General features: G+C 41.7%; 1 protein-coding gene across 2 annotated transcripts in view; it reads right to left on the bottom strand.

The window, feature by feature from the left end:
* Positions 1-19,917, bottom strand: part of PHF21B (PHD finger protein 21B) — a 166,611-nt gene that overhangs the window by 65,402 nt on the left and 81,292 nt on the right. The window lies entirely within an intron of this gene.

The raw sequence follows: 19,917 nt of genomic DNA on the forward strand, positions 1-19,917 counted from the left end.
TTTTACAAGAGTTGACATCAAAGGTACTTAATCCTGCAAAGACTTCTGCCCATGTTTAACTTCATTCGCTGACTGGTCCTATGGCTTCCGTGCAATTGCATCTAATGCGAACCCTTTCAGGAAATTTCACCGCCTGTCTAGGTCTGCTGCTGTACTATTAAAAAAGTCATTAAGAATTTTGTTGTCAACTTTGCCTGTTTAAAATACAGTGTGTGTGTGTGTATATATATGAAAGGAGGTATGAAAACCTCCTTGGGGGGTGTGTGTGTGTATATATATATACACACACTGTATTTTAAACATACGCGTGTGTGTGTATAAAGTCACAGCCGTGCTTAGTTCTTTCTAGAATCAAGGCTGAAAATCTTACTTCTGGGCATAAAGTAGAAGCCTTGTAGTACAAAACTAACTGACTTTTAAGAAGGTAACTTCCTTCTTACCTTTAAATCCATTATATACTTTAAGGCTGTAAAGCCTTACTTGTCAAATATGTTTGCTCTAGGAACTGTAGTTCTTGTGTTTATGTGAAATAGCAAGCATGCACTTTATCAGAGATAGCTGCTGCATATTTTAATGTAAAGAAATTACTCTTTTAATGTCAGCATTATTCTAGTAATCATGACTTCATATAAATTGTTTTAAGCTTTGTTTACTTGTGCCTTTACCTTTCATTCTTCATTATCCTAACATCCCAAGGAAGCATAGGCGTTATTTTCCTTAAACTATACTGTTGCACGTCATAGATGTTTTGAAGAGGAAATAACTTTTCTTTCAGTACAGAAATACACCTATCTGTTAGTTTAAAAGTACTCAAGTGAAAGCCAAGAAGCTCAGGTGTGTTTTATGTAGGTAGGAGAAGTTGCTTATGACAAAATTCTATAGAACTCCTATTTTTCTGTTTGGTTGTTGTCCAGTTTTCCACTGGTGTTCCTTGTACTGTTATGTTGCTACAGATGCAAAACGACTGCATGTAGGAGAGCTGAACACTACCTCTTCCCAACTCTACTGAAAACCTCCTTGTGCAGCGCCTTATTAACCTGTACAATAATACAAAGCTTTCAGATTAAGAGTTCAGCTTGTGACTGTATTTTTGTTTTGATTTCTGTCATGTGAAAGACTTCCAAAGCTCACAGACTGTCAGAAAATGCTGGACTTGGTTTCAGTGCTGTAAATCCATTACCTAACTGGAGTTAGTCCAGGAGTGATATCCTAGCTCTGCTACAGACAACCAGAGGTTTGTTGCTGACGTCAGCACCAGGGTTTCTTTTTTTGTGGAACTAAGAGCATTCATGATCCCTGACAGGTCATTGTATTGAAATATATTTTAACGTCTGTCCTCAGAAATGTGAGTATTTTGATTACGGGATGAAAAACTTCTTACAGAAATACTGTTACTGTACTGATTTCAAGATTTTCACTTAAATACGATTTCTAATATGTAGTATTCTAACGGTATTAGTACAGCTTTACTTTTCTCTCAGGGAGTTCAGCAACAAAAAACATCCAAGCAAATAAAACTCCATGATCCCATACAATACTTAGTAGCTGGGTGGAAAAGTCAAGTAAATAAGCAGAAGTAGATTATGACTCTCCTGACACAATTCAATAGCATGTAATTGTTTTTTGTCTTGTTCCAAAGGAGGAAATCGTACCAAGAAGTACAAAAGCAGCAAATGATGCAAACAAACAAACAAAAAACTTCATGACTCAAACTACTATCCAGCCTGTTTCCACTGTTCTTCTATATGCATTAACAGTGAGTTTTGTATGTCTTTGTATGTGATGAGTATTTTCCTAATAAACTGACAAAGCTGTCTATTCAGATGTATGCGACAAAAAAAGCTAAGGAAGTAAGGGTTACTGCTTGTTTCAGTCTAATTTCAGATAAATATTAAAATCAAACATTCATCTAATGGAAAACCTTCATTTTCATTTAGGTTTTGCGGCTTTTCTAAGTAAATACAGGGGGGGGAAAATGTGTCCCTGTGATAGGCTTGCAAGGACCAACTGGCCCATGCCAGTGACCTCCCCACAGAGCAATGCTATGCTAAATTTATTTAAATAACTGCAACTTTTAGAAACTAAATATGGAAGCACATACAAAGGATCAGGTGCTCAAGATTAGCTTCCAAAAGAGAGTTACAGAAAAATTGTCTGTCTGGGGAAAAGAAGCTACAGTATCTCTTCTGTGTCTCATTTATTAATTTTCTGAAAATGTACCTAGCAAAACTTCAGAAATACCCTCCTTAATCAGATTACGTTAGTAGGAGACGAGCTATTATGCTGTTTTTCTTTGTAATGACCATTTTTATTTTATACCCCCAAGAAGACATTGATAAAGGAGTGTTGGCAGAAACAAAGATTATGATATGAGAGATTAAAAAAATCCTCAACAAAACCTACATCTGCTGTATTCTATTTCTGCCAGATTAATTAAAAGAATAGTCGTGGTTTTTAAAGAGAGAGAAAATCTGCATTTTGAGAATCAGTCAGCATAACATATTCTCTGACACTTTTGGAATGATGAATAATAAGAAACTAAGCAAGCTTTGGACACTGCAGCTGAAAACATGTGCTGATATAATGGAAGAGCCAAAAGAGAAAAAAAAAAAAAGAAAAAAGAAAAAAAATTGGCTTTAAATGCTGGAAAGCAGGTCGCTGCTTCTCATCCACAGCGTAACAGTCCTCACAATACACCAATTTTGAAGCAGTTCCTTTTCAATAGCAACACAACTTCCATTTTCACTGCAGGATGCCACAGGCAAACCGGAGTTTGAAATATGTATGCCAGTCACATGCAAACACACCACAATGTGCTGGAAAGCTGCCGCTTGTTTATGATTTCCCATCTTGTATGTGGCACAGTCTCAACTATTCAAAGCAGAGCTAATATTTTTTCCATATATATCAAAATAACTCTGGCCTTTCTATTTATTTGTACATGTAAGCCCTCTGCCCACCCTCTCCTTCCTGACGAGGTCTGTGCTGTGAAGATTTGCAGATGACACGGCAACCGGGCAACAGTCTTAGTGTCCCTACTAGCGGCTACTCAAATGCTACTTCTCCCATCACGTACCACGAATCATTCTGTTTAGTGAATAATGGGAAAGAGCAAAGGGAGAAAGGATTTGAAGGCGGCTGTGCTGTTGTGATACGCACGCTGAGCCACACAGTACATGTATGCACATACACGTGCGCGCAGGCTCCAGCCAGGCTCTGCATGGACAGTGTCACTTTCAGCGCAATGTTTCCGTTCCTTCATTTTTACTCTGCTGCAGCTTACATCACTTCTTCAAATCCTTACATAGTTGATGTCAACTTTACTGCGCACATACATCTCAAACAAGAATACGGTCGTATTCTACAATGGAGGAATACTCTGCTACTGGCTGCTCTTTGCCACAGCAGTGATTTAAAACAAACGCATGCCTCTCAACAAACCTTCACGTTTTCATAGTAAAATACGAGACCTGTTTAAAAAGGATCTAAAATTCACTGTCCATCACATTTATATTTTAAGACCTACATGCTGTAGATAGAGACTTCAGTCCATTAATCTTTCTAGAATGATGCTCTCCTGACAAAGCAGTTTCACTGTGAAAAACTGCAATTGTTTTCAGAGCAATATCAGTTCTTTACCTTAGTGGCCCCCTGGCTAAGAGAAAACATTTGGCATAACCCTGAGAGTTTATTTAGCTTGCAGAAGACTGGCAATCCACTTTCAAACCAAAATGATGGCTCGTCAATTAATAATTTAGCATTCGGCACTAATCTAAGGCCCTGCATGCAAAACAGCTGAACAGACTTCTCCTGCAACGAGAGCCGTGACCTCTGTTCATTTACTCAATTGTCACAATAAAATTCTCTTGAACAACGGAATATTTAATATGCAAAGAGCGACAACACACAAATGCATTGCGGACGGGCCACCAGCTATAGCACTTTAGTATAGTCTCTTAGGATTTTTGTACAATCCTATGAATTTCCACATATTTCTCCATGAATTTCCATGTTGCTACTTACATACACAGCTGATCCTGCCTAATCTGTGCTTTTAGTGATGAACCAACCACCTGCATATCTTTACACACTGAGAAAGGAATGAGCAGGGCTTTGGCTGAGCATATATATGTACACATACATGGGCACCCACAGCAGTTTGGTGGATGCTTATGGAGGCGAAAGGCTCCGTAGTCTATATTTTATCCCTGGACTCCCATAAAAAATGCTTCCCTTTGCATACAACCCTTGGGCACCAGGTTGCCTGTGCCCAAAGAGAAGACAGTAAAACATGTTTTCATACAACCACGGATGAAGACACTTGGCATGCAAAAGTTTTATGCACTGTTTCTGAAACACAATATTTCGATGTAATGGTGTTCAAGATGTGAAACCGAGGAGGAGGAGCGTTTTTAAGGAAGGCTGGGGTAGTTCCTCCTGCCAGTCTCTCGGTAAATGACCTGTCAGTTTGATGCAAGCGCTCTCCCTGCGACGCCGAAGCTGGGGCGGGGGGAAGGGATGGGGAGAAAGGAGGGGAGGGAGGAGAAATCGCTCGACAGAAGTATTTAATGACCCCCAGGGAGGGGTCACTGCTGTGCGGGATGATGTGCGGTACCCGGGGGCAGGAAGCCTTCCTCCCTCCTCCTCCTCCAGGCCGGCGCTGCGCGGAGCGGACACTCCCTCGGCTGCTCCGTGCAGCAAACCCCTGTGTGTGTCCCTTGCCCTCTCCTCAAGGAAGCCCCCAAAAGCGCACTTAATAAACGAGGAGGCAGGGACTGCCCGACTAGGTGGAACTCGGGTGTTAGTTTTAGTCAGGAGTATTAAGATAATAGCTGAAGAAAATCTGGAAACTCGATCGAAACAGGCTTTCTATGGGCGGACTTTCAGCCGAAGGAGGCTGAGTGTGAAACACGGGCAGGGAGGTTTACGTGTGCAGAAGTACGATCTCAGCATTCTTATTTTTTTAAAGGCTTCTTTTGTCTGCTGGCTTCTTCTTTTTCTTTCTCTTTCTTTCTTTCTTTCTTTTTTTTGACAACTTCCTGCCTGCCTGTCATTAGAAGTAAGAATGTATTCCTTTCTATCAGATCTCAGTTAATTAGCCATCGCTGCAGCAGGCTCAAGGATTTAAATTCAAAGTGAAACTCATTCTAATCAAAACTGCAGCAAACTGGGGGTTTTGTTTGACTTTAACCTGGAAGTCAGTTATTGTACCACTGATGTACATACCACATTACCAGCTGAGTGCTTTCAGCATCCCTCTATCAGTGTGAAATATTTAATCGGCACAAGGATCCAATCAGCACAGCAGAGGGGAATCTAGCGTGTGCATTAATTTACTTTCAGTTGAAAAGCAGTAAAGCAGGTCAGAAACATATAACCTTCTCCCTTCCCCCCCTCCTCTTTCCCCTCCCAAACAAATACACAGCACATCAGAAGAGTTTTGGCGGCGGGGGAGGGAATGAAAGCCACCCCGTATGCATCCAGATTGGAGAGACAGACAATAAATTAGTCATTCCTGCCAAAGAATGACAAACGCTGCCTGCAACAGAAGAGGGGAACAACCCCTCCCTCTAAACATACCCCCCAAAATCCCCTCTCAAATTAATTACATTGGGTAATTGTTTGTTTTTTAATCTTTGACTCTTTTTAAGCTAGAAAGATGGCTGAATGATTACCCTTTCTGTGTATGACATTAATTAGAAAGGAAGCAAATGCCAGGAAATAATGAAACAGTCTTTCTATTAAGGTGCACTGGCTTTGGATTTTCTGACCAGCCACGTTCTCCAGGAAAGGCTTCCATTAATATTATTGGTATTGAAAATCTGTTTTAGAAGCATTCCCAAGCTCTTCTACTCATCAGCAATTTTATATATTGCAGAAGCATACTGCAGCATACAACAGCTAAACTTTTTCTGCTACCAAATCTACCCTTGTATTTCTTGCTTATTCTCTGAAGGCAATCAACTTCCTAATCTCCTTGATATCATAACGAGAATATCGACATGCAGTTTTCTTTCACAAGGGATCATTTACAACATGAACGTTATGTGAACAAACTTGCACAATCCTGCAAGCGAAACCGTTGCACAGAAATCCAATGACACGCAACGATTAAAGTTGCACCAAAAAAACCCACCCCAGCTTGTCAGTCTGATGTGGCCAAAACTCTCAGCGTGGCTGCTTTCCAGGACAGGGCAGCAATGAAGAATTAGCAGATTTATGTAAAAAGAGAATTTTCCGAACTGGTAAACACCCTAATAATGGTAACAGTGGGCTTAGAAAAGCACATATTCACTCAAGTGCAATTAGCCTTTAATTTCTGAAACCATTAAACAGCTTGCTGACTGAAAAAAACAACGCGTTTTCAACTGTATTGCAAACTGGCAATCCGCTCGTCAAAGCTCAGAATTATCTGCTTAGTGACTTGTAAACAGCGCTTTTTAACTAACAAGGAGTAGGGGGGAAAGAGGACGATGTTTAATGAGAAAAGTCAGATTCACATTATGGAACATTCTGGAAGTGCCTGTGCATCTTGAAGGAGAGGAGGAGGGGGAGCGAGGATTTTTTTTTTTTTTTAATAACCTCACAAATAATCCCTCCTCCTTTCTCTCTCTCAAACCATGTCAATGATCAAGGAAATGAGAACAGGGCGCTTGATTCACAGCTGACTCTCTCTTCTTGTTACATCAGATCAAGAAGGAGCAGTCTAACAGGGGGGCTGATTTCTGCAGGGGAAACAAATCTACAAGCTGGCATTTTGTCTCCTACTCCTATTAATTAGCCCGCTTTTCTGTCAGAAACAGAGCTTTTAAAACTTGTAATGGAGTTATACATGTGCCCACTCGCATATACGCTGCATATATGCATCCAGAAAATTAAATATTATGCATGTGGGATAAACCCCTCCCAAAAAAATCTTCAAGGAAAGAGTGGTCGGTTTCCTATTTTATTTGATGGATGGCTCTCTATTCTTTTCCTTAATCCCAAAAAAATCTGCATAGTAAACTGCTAATAGTAAGATGCAGCCAACACTAAAGCCCCTGTTAACGACAGCCATAAGATGGGGTGCATTGTGCTCCGGGTCAGGTTCATAGGGGCAAGACTGCAGCTCAGTCTGCACGTCTATGAAATGATTCTTTTAAACCCAAACTTACAACAAAGGAAAACTTTGGCTTTATCTCCCTTCGAATAAACCAGAAAGCATAGAGGCGTCCTCTTGGCGGGTCAGAGGAGGGTTTAAATGGCTCCCCACTGTGTAACATAGTTTCTCCCCTCGCCCCAAAGCTGGAGTCCTACTTGCCATTAGCAGCTCAAAATTTACATCGTTTTGCTGTTGCCAACTTAAGTTTCCAATGATTTGCCATGTCCTGTCCCGTACATTCAAGATGACTGCATTCATCGGGCTTATTTAGTGTTAAAAACCAAAACCAACTCTCCACAAACAAACACACAAAAAAAACCCAAATCCCGAGTGTACACCATATAAACACTAATGTGCTTCTAATTTAAGTTTTGAAAAAAACAAAGGCAGAGTGATTAAAGGCCAGGAGCATGCAGCTCAGCATATGGAGCCACAGTAAGTGCCCTAGAACAAGTTGAATGTTTCCATTGTGTGAAAGACTCATTCATTATAGCTACAAGATGCAGTGCCAACATTTGCATTTTTAGAGGGGCATCTTGTCATTTTTAGATAAATCATGGGATCCAGACCCTTTCTAAATGGCATCAAAGCTCACATTTCTCGATATCCTGCCTCCCTTTGTTTCAGTACTCTGTCTCACTATTTTCCTTTCCTCTGCACAAATGTCATTAAAGTTTGCATCCTGGTATGTCTCCAGACCAAGATGGGAACTCAGAGGCTTCTCTTTTTTGCTTAAAAATGTGCTGTTTCCTATGATCAAGCAAAGCAAAAAGAGATGCAACTGCATGCAATCACAAAAATAAACAATAAATTAGAGTAATTTATTGTATCCAGTTTCAAAGCTACTGCCTCCTGATTCACATTGCCTCCCCCCATATTCTTCCCACCAGCCCCCACCCCCGACCTGATAATAATTTCTTTGATTTCTACCTCCTTCACCCCAGTTTAAAATCAAATTTGTAAATGCACATCTTCCTTGGTGTGGCAGAAAGAACTGGCAATACAATAAACTAAGCCAAATCCTTTTTTTTTTTTTCTCTTTTTCCCAGATAACACAGAATCCTCCTGAAATGAACAAATGTAACTGTGAACAGATACAGACTTCCCATGGGATCAAACCATCAGTTCCTCAGTATACATATAAAGAAGAAAGAAGTTAAATGGTTGCATTTCCCCCAAGGGAAGGCAGAGCTTCAGTTGTGAAGTATTCCCATCAGAAATTCTGTATAAGTTGCAAAGAAAAAAAAATAATCCCAGCCTCCTCTGCAGACCTTGTATAGACATTTCCCCAGCAACTCTATATATGCACATTTCATCCCGACAGTACGAGCTTTCACTATTACTGTGTTACTCCAGAGTGATTACTATTTTCCAACGGCAGGTATATTTGCATGGTAGTCATGAAACTGCTCTGAGCAACCTTTTAATTTTCCAACACTCCAAAGTAGAGCTTTGGTGAAAGCAAACAAAGCAGAGGGGGTAAAAAAAGGGCCCAAATTCAGTGCCTACATCTAGGCACCTCAGTCCAAATCCAGGCTCTTGTGTCCACACAGGCAACTGCCAACTGGCACAGAGCAGCAGTGACCAGAGACAAAGCCACCTTCTGCTCATGCACCCTGAACTCAGGTGACCCTGCTCATTTTTGCAAGTGAATGTTGGTACATGAAAGAAACGGAGCTCTAGATTTTGTCGCAAAACCTGAAGAGTGTGCTTAGTTCAGAGGACAGAAGGGGAAGGCAACAGTATGAACAGGTTTTTTGCAAAACCCATCAGTTATTGGCACACCTTACTAATGAAAACCCCATATGGTTTGGCAGCACAGTGAGTAGTGTCCTTCCACCCCAGCCTCTGGCTGGACCTGTGTCTACTTCTGGTTAAGCACATCAGAACTGAAAAGTAATCGGAGGTGTTTTCTAAGATTTAGATAAATCCCTTTGCCTCAGTTTCCCAACTTGATAACATGCCTTCCTCGCAAAGGTATTGTGGAAATTAACTGGCTAGCAGCTATTAAATGCTGTTTGTTTGTTATTAAAGGCAAGTTAAATCATATGATCTCATCTTAATCCAACTGGATTATGGCTGCCAAATCAAAGGTAGTGCACTGCTACTGTTTATCTAATCGTACTGTTTATCTAATCTTGCCTACTGATATTTTCTAATGTCCTCCAGAGGAACCCTTGTGGAGATGAAGATGAGGCTTCACAGCTCCAAGTATTTTTCTGGGTCTGTGTGTGCAGGCCTGGCCACATATTGAACTAAGTGGAGGGCACAAAGTTCATTATATGTCTTTTCCTTTCCACGAGTTGCATAAAAAACAATCTATGGATCCAGAAACGTAGCAAAGCCCAGAGCCAGAGATGACAAACACACAACTGATAACTACACTTCTAAAAAGAGCTGCTACAAGTCTGAAGAAGAAAGGTGTTCAAGGAAGCTGGAAGGAATGGGAGAGGAGACACACAGGGGGCCAAATTTCTCCCAGTAGCGCTTTTGGAGCTCTGCTCATCAATGGACAGAAAAGGGTTGAAGTGGCAAGCCTCTGAAAGATTATCCTCCTGCCTCGTAAGGTAAAACAATTTATTATAAATTATGGAATAAGAATGATGAACAATTGTGCAAGTGCTTTGCAGGTGTAAATCAGAAGGATGAGTTGACAATGGACTTCCATCTCAAGACTTCCTGCTTTCTAATACACCTTAATATACAGTAAAATGACAGTCTCAATGCGTCTCAATGCCTTTCTCTGTCCCTTCCCAGGATCTCGGAGCATCCCTGCATCAGTCACAGAAATCCCTGCGAGGCAGCAACTAACAGTACACCTGTGGAGAGAAGCTGCAGGAGCTAAAAGTGAGGCCAGAGACATGCTCACGTGATATATCAAGTCAAAGCTGGAAACTGAACCTTGACGTTAAAAACCTGAAACTTTAGTTGTCAGGAGAGCACTCTCACTCCATCCTTCTTCTTTGCTTTAGTTGCACCACTTCGTTTGTTATGTGGCCTATTTAGGGCTATCCAAAACATAAATTTGAATAGTAAACTGCCCTGTTTATCCAACCTTATGGTTGAATGTGCAGACAGGGTGGCTGTCGCAGCACTTGAGGCAGCCACAGCAGTGAGTTTTTTGTTCTGTTTTTCAAGATGTTCAAAAAGGCAGATTATCAAACAATGGGTTATCAAAAACACATGGCAATTTTCGAAACCTGGCTGAATTAACACCACCTGATCAAATATCACCCCTTACAAAAGTAGGGGATACAGGAAATTAGTAACTCCAAGCCCTCTGTCATGTGCTCAGACCACTGTGCAATGCTCTACCTTTTTTATGGGGAACATGTAATGGCCCGGTTACTCTAGGGACATGGGTGGTTTAGACAGATAAAAAAAAAATTAACCTCCCCTCCCTAATCCCCCCCAGTCTGACAAAGAATGCTGTGCAAGTACATAACATGTGAAAAATCAAAAGCAAACTTTTACAGCCTGAGAATCACAAGTAATACCACTTGACTAGATACAGATAATTGATCAGTCATAAGAGGGGGATGCAGCATGTAATATTTTCCTTTTAATGAGACTTCAGAGAATGCATGAAAAAACTATTTAGAATGACTGAACTGTACAAATATATTAGCAGATGTTGAAAATATTGGGTAAATTTAAGAAACAAGGGAATGATATGCTTTCACTCTAACTTAATGGAAATGCAAATGCTAAGATAATGCTTAAAGGGAAAGAAAGGTATACAGCAGCAGTGTTGGGAAATAACATTAAAAAGAGACAAAGAAGCTGCTAATGAAGGACTGTGTAGATCCTAGGGTGAAACCAAGACACTACACAACCATTATTCCAGAGGCCAAAGAGAGAGTAACGAGCAATAAATAATGCAGATCATGCCAATGGCAGTAAATAAAATGGAACGTAGAAGAGAGAATGAGAAAGAACAGACTGGGCCCACTTCAAAACAACAATAGGAGAGGAACACAATAGCTAAGGAGAAAGCAAGGACGCACTACACAGTAACTCTGCCGTTGCCTTCACACATAAAGATGGAGATGATTATACAATGCACAGATAAAATGGAAATTATCTGCAAAATTTAGACGCTAGTCTGCAGTTATGAGTGTCTGAACTAGTTTCTAAACTACTCCCACGAACAGCGGCAGGAGAAAGACAGACATTTGGTATATTGATTTTCTTGCTATGGTAGTAGAAAGCACTTAGATACATCTTTCAGCCATGTGAGCTATATAGGGAGCTGCACAGAGTGACACAGATCTGTGTGTATACTTAGAAAGGATTCAAGGGCACAAAAGAAAGGTGAGAAGAGAACGAGAGAAGCTTTAGCAAACTGTTTCACAACTTTGTTACATTTAAGGATCAGAATAAACAACATCCTCTTGGCCTTATTTCCCATTGTGTGCTACGGAGTGCAAAACATCATAGCCACTCAATACAAACTCTGCCTCAGTCACTCACTCAGATCCTGTGCCTGGAACATTTATTGCAGCCAATAGCTTTTCTTTTGATAAAAGCCATTTTGCAAAGAAGCTGAACACAAAAAATGACAGGACGGTCAGTAAAAAAACTGGTGCTCTGGCTCTCCAGTTCTGCAGTGCACCCATTTATTATTTTTTTTTACATTTCCATTTGGGCTAGCCTTTTCTTCTGCAAGAGTGGAACACCTTCAGAACAGAAGACAAGGATTAGGACACGACCGTGGAGCTCTGTGGCAGGTTTGTGCAGCAGCCCCTAGAGATCCGAGTTCAAATACAGGTCAAGCCATAAGTGGGAAAGAAAAACGAAGGCCTTGTTCTAGTTCTCATGCTTCAAAATCATCTGGGGTGTAAACCCCATCCCACTCCCCCCAGGATAAGACTGGGCTGCAGTTGTGTGAATTGAAAAAGCATGATGTAGAAAAAGAATGGGGCAAAAAATCATGCTTTGCTCATTCCAGTGGATTCCAGCTGAGCAGGAGGTGAGGATGTTAACAGTACTCAATCTGGAAGAAGTAGCTCTCTGCACAGCTTCTCTATCAATACTGTGACTGCATCCAGCCCTGTATCATTTTATTTCTGCTTTTGCCCCTGATTTTATAATATTTATTTTTTTTTCTGAAGAACTATAGCCTTTAGAAGAAACTGTGGAAAAATAAAATAAAGCCTAATAATTATGGCTTCCTCCAGGAGGTAAGGGGAACAGGCCACATTTTACCAAACATTGTACGCTGATATACATCAGCAGTGCTTCCAAAGCAAGCTGTCTCCTGGTGTCTTGAACCTTCTGTGCCGTCCCGAGCTATGTGGCTGCTCCAGCATCCAGATAGCTAGCTGTGCAATAAACCAGGAGCTCTACTAATTAAAGCTAAGCTGGCAAAGAAAAAAATCTAGGTTTTAATGCAGATTGGTCTCTCACCTCAGTTCACACCATAGCTGCAGAAACAACTGGGACAACGCATCAGGAGGAGAACGAGGGGAGGAAGAGTGAACCAGGAAGGAAAAGCACCCTTCCAGAAGGGTGCTGCTGTGGGGTTTGGGCAGCTATGGGCGCGAGCCTGGCGACTTCACAATGAATTGTGAGGAAACCGGGAAATATAAAAGAAGGGATTAAAGAATAAAAGAAAGCAACAGAACACATGCAAGAGCCCGTCAGGACAAAGAAAAGGAACTAAGTAAAAAGCCACCATGCCTTTCACTGCTAGGCCAACAAGTTGTAGTAATACTACTTCCAGTAGTAATCAACACTCACTTTCGTTACTTGGGTGTTCAGCAGCCTATGAGGAAACAGTCCCATTTACAGCAGACTGCTGCCTACAACATAACCAATATGCAGACTCAGCAGAGAGGCTAAAAACTGCATGGACACAGTGAGTAAATTACCCTCTCAACCCTCAGAGGATTATAGGTCTCTGTCAGGTCATTCAGATCTAAAATTTGACCTGTCTTAAAGCATTTGTAGCTTGACAGGGAATACATTCTTTATTCTCAACAGCCATTTCAAGAAAATAAGTCTTTTGATTATAAAAATTATTATATTTTTATATTTAATAATTCTAATAACATTTTCTATCTACAAACACCTTTACCAAAAAAGCTCATGCCCTGCAATTCACACCTCTGCTTAATATACACGAACATCCCCACGTAGACACATCCACCTACAAGGCACTACCCTGAGTCTTATGCTGACATATAAAATAAGAAATTAACCACAAGAATGGGAGCTGTCAAGAATACAACTCAACAAAAATTATTTTTAAAAAACAGTCAAATGCAAAGGGAGAGAGCAGACAAGAAACAGGACATTAATGGAAAGGCGTTCAAAACTTAAGAGTTTTTGACAGCATTCTTTCCAGGAACCAAAAGCAAGATATGCTGGAATCCAGTGCTGGAATAGGCTAAAGGCAAATGCATTCGATTTTTTAACTAAAAGTTTCAAAAAGAACTAAGTACAGCATCAGAGATGTTTTCTTAATGTGAAGGTGGACAAAGTGGCAAGAGACAAAGACTGCTGAATTCAGCAGTAGATAAATCTATAAATGGGAAAAGCAACCTGTAAATGGAAACTTTTCCAAGCTGGAAAGAAAGTGAAGCTCCTAGGTATTTTAGCAGTGAGCATGAGTGAATCTCCTGCTATTTATTATATCAGTATCATCCACTAACATCACTGCACTTAAGGGCTTACCAGCATTTCCATTCTAAAACTCAACATGATACAAGTTTATTAGTTGATTGCTTATCTGGGCAGGGTGTGGATCAACAAAAGATGGCACATATGTTGAAACAGGGCACATATGTTCTCAGCTGAGAGATCTGTGTCGTTTTGGTTGGGTTTTTTTAACGTTCTCTAGGACACATGAGCAATTTCCTAGGAGAGTTTGCCAGATAACGTACAGTCTATGAGTATAATAGGACTTGCAGTGCCACCCACGCGTAAGCTGCAGAAAAACAAGGAAAGTCCAGTCCAGAATGACTGGAGTGCAGGGGGAAATAAAACTAAGTTTTTCATCCTGACAAACATGGCTTCACAGCAGCCAGTGCACTCTTCATGCTGTTCCAAGGGCAACTCTAGGTCTGAGGAAAACAAAAAACAACCCAACTCTTTTGGACTGGCACGTGAATATGTCCAAACTAGCCTCTTTGCCGGCATAAAGGGGAGATGACGTGCCCACCCTCACAGCAAGACAGCTTTGGGCCCAGGAGACAAAAACAGGGCCTCAGATTTTGTTGATACTTACTCATCTTCCAAGATGTACTCTCCTCACTGAACTTAGTAACTGCAGATTTAAAACCAGCACACCTTCAGCTCAGAGCACTGCTGGACCACAGACTCAGAAGAAATTTGTGCTTCAGTTTACGTGCTTACTGAGCTTTACTCCTTTCTCCTACAGCAGACTAACACCTATCAACTTCATCAGAATTAGGCTTACTCAAACTGGTGTAAGAGCAGAAACAAACACCACTGAATGTATTTAAATGATTCTGCTACTTTCTCTCTGGTCGCTATTTTCATGAAGGGTAATTACAAGCAAGGCAGACTAGCTCAGTGAGGCTCTCTCCACTGTCAATTGTGAGAACTAGCTCAAACATGGAGAAAAGCATGACACTCCTCAGTCAGCCTGTGGGGACCCTACAGTCCCCACTTGATAGACCCACAGCCCCTCTGGGACCATCTTACCAGTGCCTTTTCATGTAAAGAAACAAGCACCTCAGAGGGAAAATCACCCCACCTGACAGGTGAACTCTCCTCTGAGGGGGGCTTTCTCTCTCCAGTGACGTTGGGCATGTGGGCTTCTAATTTAATCATGCCTATTAGGTGATGAAGGTTGGAGAATTGAAGACCAGAATACTAAGAGTGCAATGTTTGGTCACTCAAATACACTGTTCTTTATCTTGGGAGATGTGTTTGTATAAAATTGGGATATCTCAGTGGGGAGTGAACTGCAGGAATTCTGTTCCCAAACCATGAATCAGGGTCACCTTGCCTTAGTCCAGGCCTTTGCACCTTAGACCTTGAACATCTCCTGATGTTCACAGAAAACTCCTGAACAGCTGATGTTAGCATTTACTTTGGCTTCAAACATGTTAAGAATAAGTCTAAGTGACAAAAGCAGAAGAATTTGTATATTGATCTCAGGGACAGGCAATTTAGGTGAGACATCTCCCATCCAGGTGTTCAGGTGCCAGAATGATGCAGTCATGAGGGTGCATAACTTGTCATCTGACAAAATATCCTGCCATCCCTGAACTGGATCTGCTGTCACCATGCATCTGCAGCAATAATCTCCCACACACATGGATGGGCTGCTGACCAGCCAGCATTCCCCAAGTGGGGGACAACATTGCCTATGAAGGTTGGTAGCCTCACCTTCCCTCTATCTGTGAGTGACAGTTAGTTGTTCCGGCTTTTAAATTAAAGGCAAAATGAAAAACAGCTCCTAAGACGTGCTCCCCTTGGTACACAGGCAACATGCATGAGTCTTTTTGGCACAGCCTTATGAAGAAGTCCTCCTACCTTGGAAAGTTTTGGCTTTCCTTGAGAGGCTGCAATGTAATATGAGAATGATTTTGGTTAGGAGGCACGCTGATACTGTTAAGGTTGCTCATGCTGAGCAATGAAGCTTTGGTGTGACCTTATCAGCAAGGATTTTTAAAACTATGCAGGAGACAGAGCAAAATGATCTGGACAAACTCAGTGCCCTGGCAAAGAGCACAAGAACAGGCAAAGGCTGGCTCATGGCAACAAAAATCCACCCTTGCATCATCATGACTAAACTATAATTAGATACCTCCATTTTTTTAATCACTCGTGATTCTTTATAAGGGCTGGCAATATGAGACTAATTTCTTACAATTTTACATAGAAATATTGTTAAAGTGACTCTTAAAGCCTTTTCATGCTGAAGTAAAAAAAAATTCCTCACAATGCCTAGTTTCTTTCAACTGACGGATACCAAATAGGACAGGTGCTGCAGGCTTTGGGCCTGGTACAGTAAGAAAAGGTAAGTGAGTTTTAGGACAATTACTCTGCATTGCGTTATATTAAAATATCAAGAGGCATGTGTCTGCTGGGCCACAAGCAACAGTGGAAAATACATTGTTTATGAAAAAGACAAGCCCTTCAAGGGCAATTACAAAATTTGCACAGCCATCTGCAGGAATGGGAATGCATTTAAACCATTGCCTGCCACCATGCCTGACTTCCAACACAGCAGACAACAGGAAGCTACAAAAGTGCTTTTATTTTCCTTGGCCTCTTGCTATGTTTCCTAGCACACGGGCAAGAATGAATGAGGGCTGCACACCTTCATTAGCACCTTGAGGAACTGTTGTCCCTGAAAAGCAGTCACATTTACCTTGGAGACTGGCCCAAGCACTCCAAAACTGTTCCATTTTTCTTGGGACAAGCTCCAATGAAAGAGCATTTGCAATGACTGCTAGAGAAAGCCTGTCAGATCTGTAGGGCACTTCTTATTTGCTAATTGTCCGTCCGTGCCTCAAGCCACAGGGTGTGAGTCAGGTTCCAGCCCAAAACTGCTTAAGTAGGCATGCACAATAATGCATGTCTACCAGAAAATCTTTTGAAGGGACAAAAGTCACTGGTGCAGGTACACACCAAAACTCCTTTGGACCACCATTCATTTCAATCTCACAGGCTATCACATCCTGCTGGTTATCACAGAGTGGTCTGGACATGACTATACGCACAGCTAAATGCTTTAAGGCAACTTTAGGATTATTTAACTAACTGATCACATAGCACCAACTAGAAAACCTAACTCAAGAATTCTTGCATGAAGCTTAAAATTTCTTCCCAGAAGCCATTCTGAAACCAAACTTAAACCTCAATTTAAGGATTTCAAGTAATAGCATCTACTGCTTTCCTAGGTTAATGACTTTCACTCTTAAAAATCGCCATCTTATTTCCAGCTTTAGCTTCTAGCCACTTACGCCTTCTTCCCAGCTACAGAGCATAGCTGCCTGTTAACCCAGATGTTCCTTTCCTGGAAGACACGATGATGATTCTGTTTTTCTCCGTGAGGACACCTATATGCACAGATGGCACTGCACTTGCAATAGAAGATAAGGGAGCACTTTTTACTGTTTCAACTTAGGTATGGGGCCAAATCAGCTTGTTGTATTGCTGGGAGATGCAGTGTTTGCTCTACCAATCCCTGAACCCAGCTCAATACCAGGACAAAAATGAACAGAGCCAGAGGACCCACCAGCAATCTACATTTTACCTTCAGAATTTCGTGCACTGAAGCCAAATTCTCTTAGAATCATAGAATCATAGAACTGCCTAGGTCGGAAGGGACCCTTAAGATTATGTGGTCCAACCATGAACCTAACTCTGACAAAAACCATCACTAAACCATATCTCTAAACATGATGTCTACCTATCTCTTAAATACCTCCAGGTGCCTCAACCACTTGCCTGGGCAGCCTGTTCCAAGGCTTAATAACTCTTTCAGTGTAAATTTTTTCCTAATATCCAGTCTAAACCTCCCCTGGCACAACTTGAGGCCATTTCCTCTTGTCTTATTGCCTGTTACTGTTACGGCCTGTCAGAGAAGAGACCGACCCCCACCTCTCTACCACCTCCTTTCAGGTAGTTGTAGAGAGCGATAAGGTCTCCCCTCAGCCTCCTTTTCTCCAGGCTAAACAATCTCAGCTCCCCCAGTTGCTCCTCATAAGACTTATTCTCCAGACCCCACAACCGGCTTCACTGCCCTTCTCTGGACACACTCCAACAACTCAATGTCCTTTTTGTGGTGAGAGGCCCAAAACTGGACGCAGTACTCGAGGTGGGGCCTCACCAGTACCGAGTACAGGGGGACGATCGCTTCCTTAGTCCTACTCACCACACTGTTCCTGATACAGGCCAGGATGCTTTTGGCCTTCTTGGCCACCTGGGCACACTGCTGGCTCACATTCAGCTGGCAGTCGACCAACACTCCCAAGTCCTTTTCCACCAGGCAGCTCTCCAGCCACTCTTCCTCAAGCCTGTAGCGCTGCATGGGGTTGCTGTGACCCAAGTGCAGGACCCAGCACTTGGCTTTCTTGAACCTCATACCATTGGCCTTCTTGATTCAGGTCAGGAGATTCTTCCAGAAGACAGCTGCCTCACATAAAATTAACTCATTATATTAACTAATGGTGTGTAAATAAAACCCATTTCAGTTACACTAATTCTATATTCAATGAACTATATTCAATCCATACTAAAGAGCTGAGTCAGAGGGAAGCTTGCCTGTGGCACTGTGTTAAACTTTCAGTAAGATGCACTGCTCTTTCGTAAAACAGCTTTGCAAACTCTTTTATCACTGGTTTTGGTTTTAAACCTACCAATGTGATAGTAATTACTAGGAGCAAATTAAAAGAATATAAGCACATTAACCAGGTACCTGTAACGTGCACAATCTGTAGACTTTGAAGACTTAGCAGCACACTTACAGACCTAAGCTGAAACTAAATGAATTCCCATCCAAGTAAAGACCCAGCAGTAGTAGTACACATCTGAAAGGAACAAAATACAACACATTCCCATTCATGGATTCTCAGGCTACAAAGGATGATCCAGTTCACCTAGTCTGACATCTCATATAACACCACCATAGCATTCAACCAATTAGGGACTAATAACTTATTTTCGCGTAAAGCTTGACCTTCCAGAGAAGGCATCCTGCCTTGATATGAGGCTTTCATGAAACAGCAAATCTTCTATTTCCTTTGGTCATCCCTTCAAACAGTTAAATCTCACCCCCCTCCCCCTTAAAGCCTTCAGCCTGGTTTCTGACTTGAATTGCTCAGGAGTTTTACCTGCAGTGTTTGCTAGGTTTGCTAGGGCTACTGGGCCTCTAGTATGGCCAGAATTTCCAACAGTTCCCTTGTTGCTCTAGGATTTCTGTATTTTAATCAGACTTAGGGAGCCAAAGCAGGCTGAGCGTGCAGGAGCATGTGGTATTCATGTGCAATGCAGCATGCAATCCAGCCTTTCGCCTAGCTCTCAGCCATTCGCATTCTGGCAACATCGCTCCTTCAAGTCCCCAAATACCCTCGGCCCAACAAAGAACAAATACCAGCTTCTGTGAAGCTTCAGCAGAGAGAAAATGGTAGCTAAAAAAACGTAAAAGGCCAACTTCAAAGTTGTTGAATTTGGTGCTTGGGCTTTGAAAAACCTGTCATTTGGGAGGAAGGGTGGGAGGCTGCTCTTTCCCCCTCCTTTTCATTAAACGGCTCTTCAGAACTTGGGAGAGCTACTGCTCTCATTATGCATTCCTCCTTCTGGAAATAAATACTTGTGTGGGTTGTCACATTAGTCAGTAGATAGATGTCAAAAACAAATTACAGCCTGGCATGGAGCCAAACATTGTGTGTGTGTGTGTTATAACAGAGTATCTGGTACAAAGAAGGTGGTTGGTTCTGCATGTCAGAGGGTGGAGCCTTTTCCAGGAGCAGAAGTCTTATAATGAGGGACTTTCTAAAGAAGGAACAGAGAATCACGATCTTGTTTCATTCCTTTCCCCACAAGGAGATATTACACAAACTTCCCATATGGCTTATCGCTACACAGAGAAACCTACTCTTTCAATGCTTCTTCCAGCTCTGTGAAGTCAAAACCAAGCTAAGCAGTCCCACAGCTCTCTTCAGCCTTTAAATAAGCTGAGGGTCTCCAGAGGAATGGGAACCAAAAACTTATTTGTCCTTTCAAGGTCCAGAGAATCTCTTTCTCACCCCCCACCCTCTTTCTCTCTCTCCCTCATTTTACAGGTTTAAATC

This window comes from Rissa tridactyla, chromosome 1, assembly GCF_028500815.1.
Source record: "Rissa tridactyla isolate bRisTri1 chromosome 1, bRisTri1.patW.cur.20221130, whole genome shotgun sequence".
NCBI lineage: Eukaryota > Metazoa > Chordata > Aves > Charadriiformes > Laridae > Rissa > Rissa tridactyla.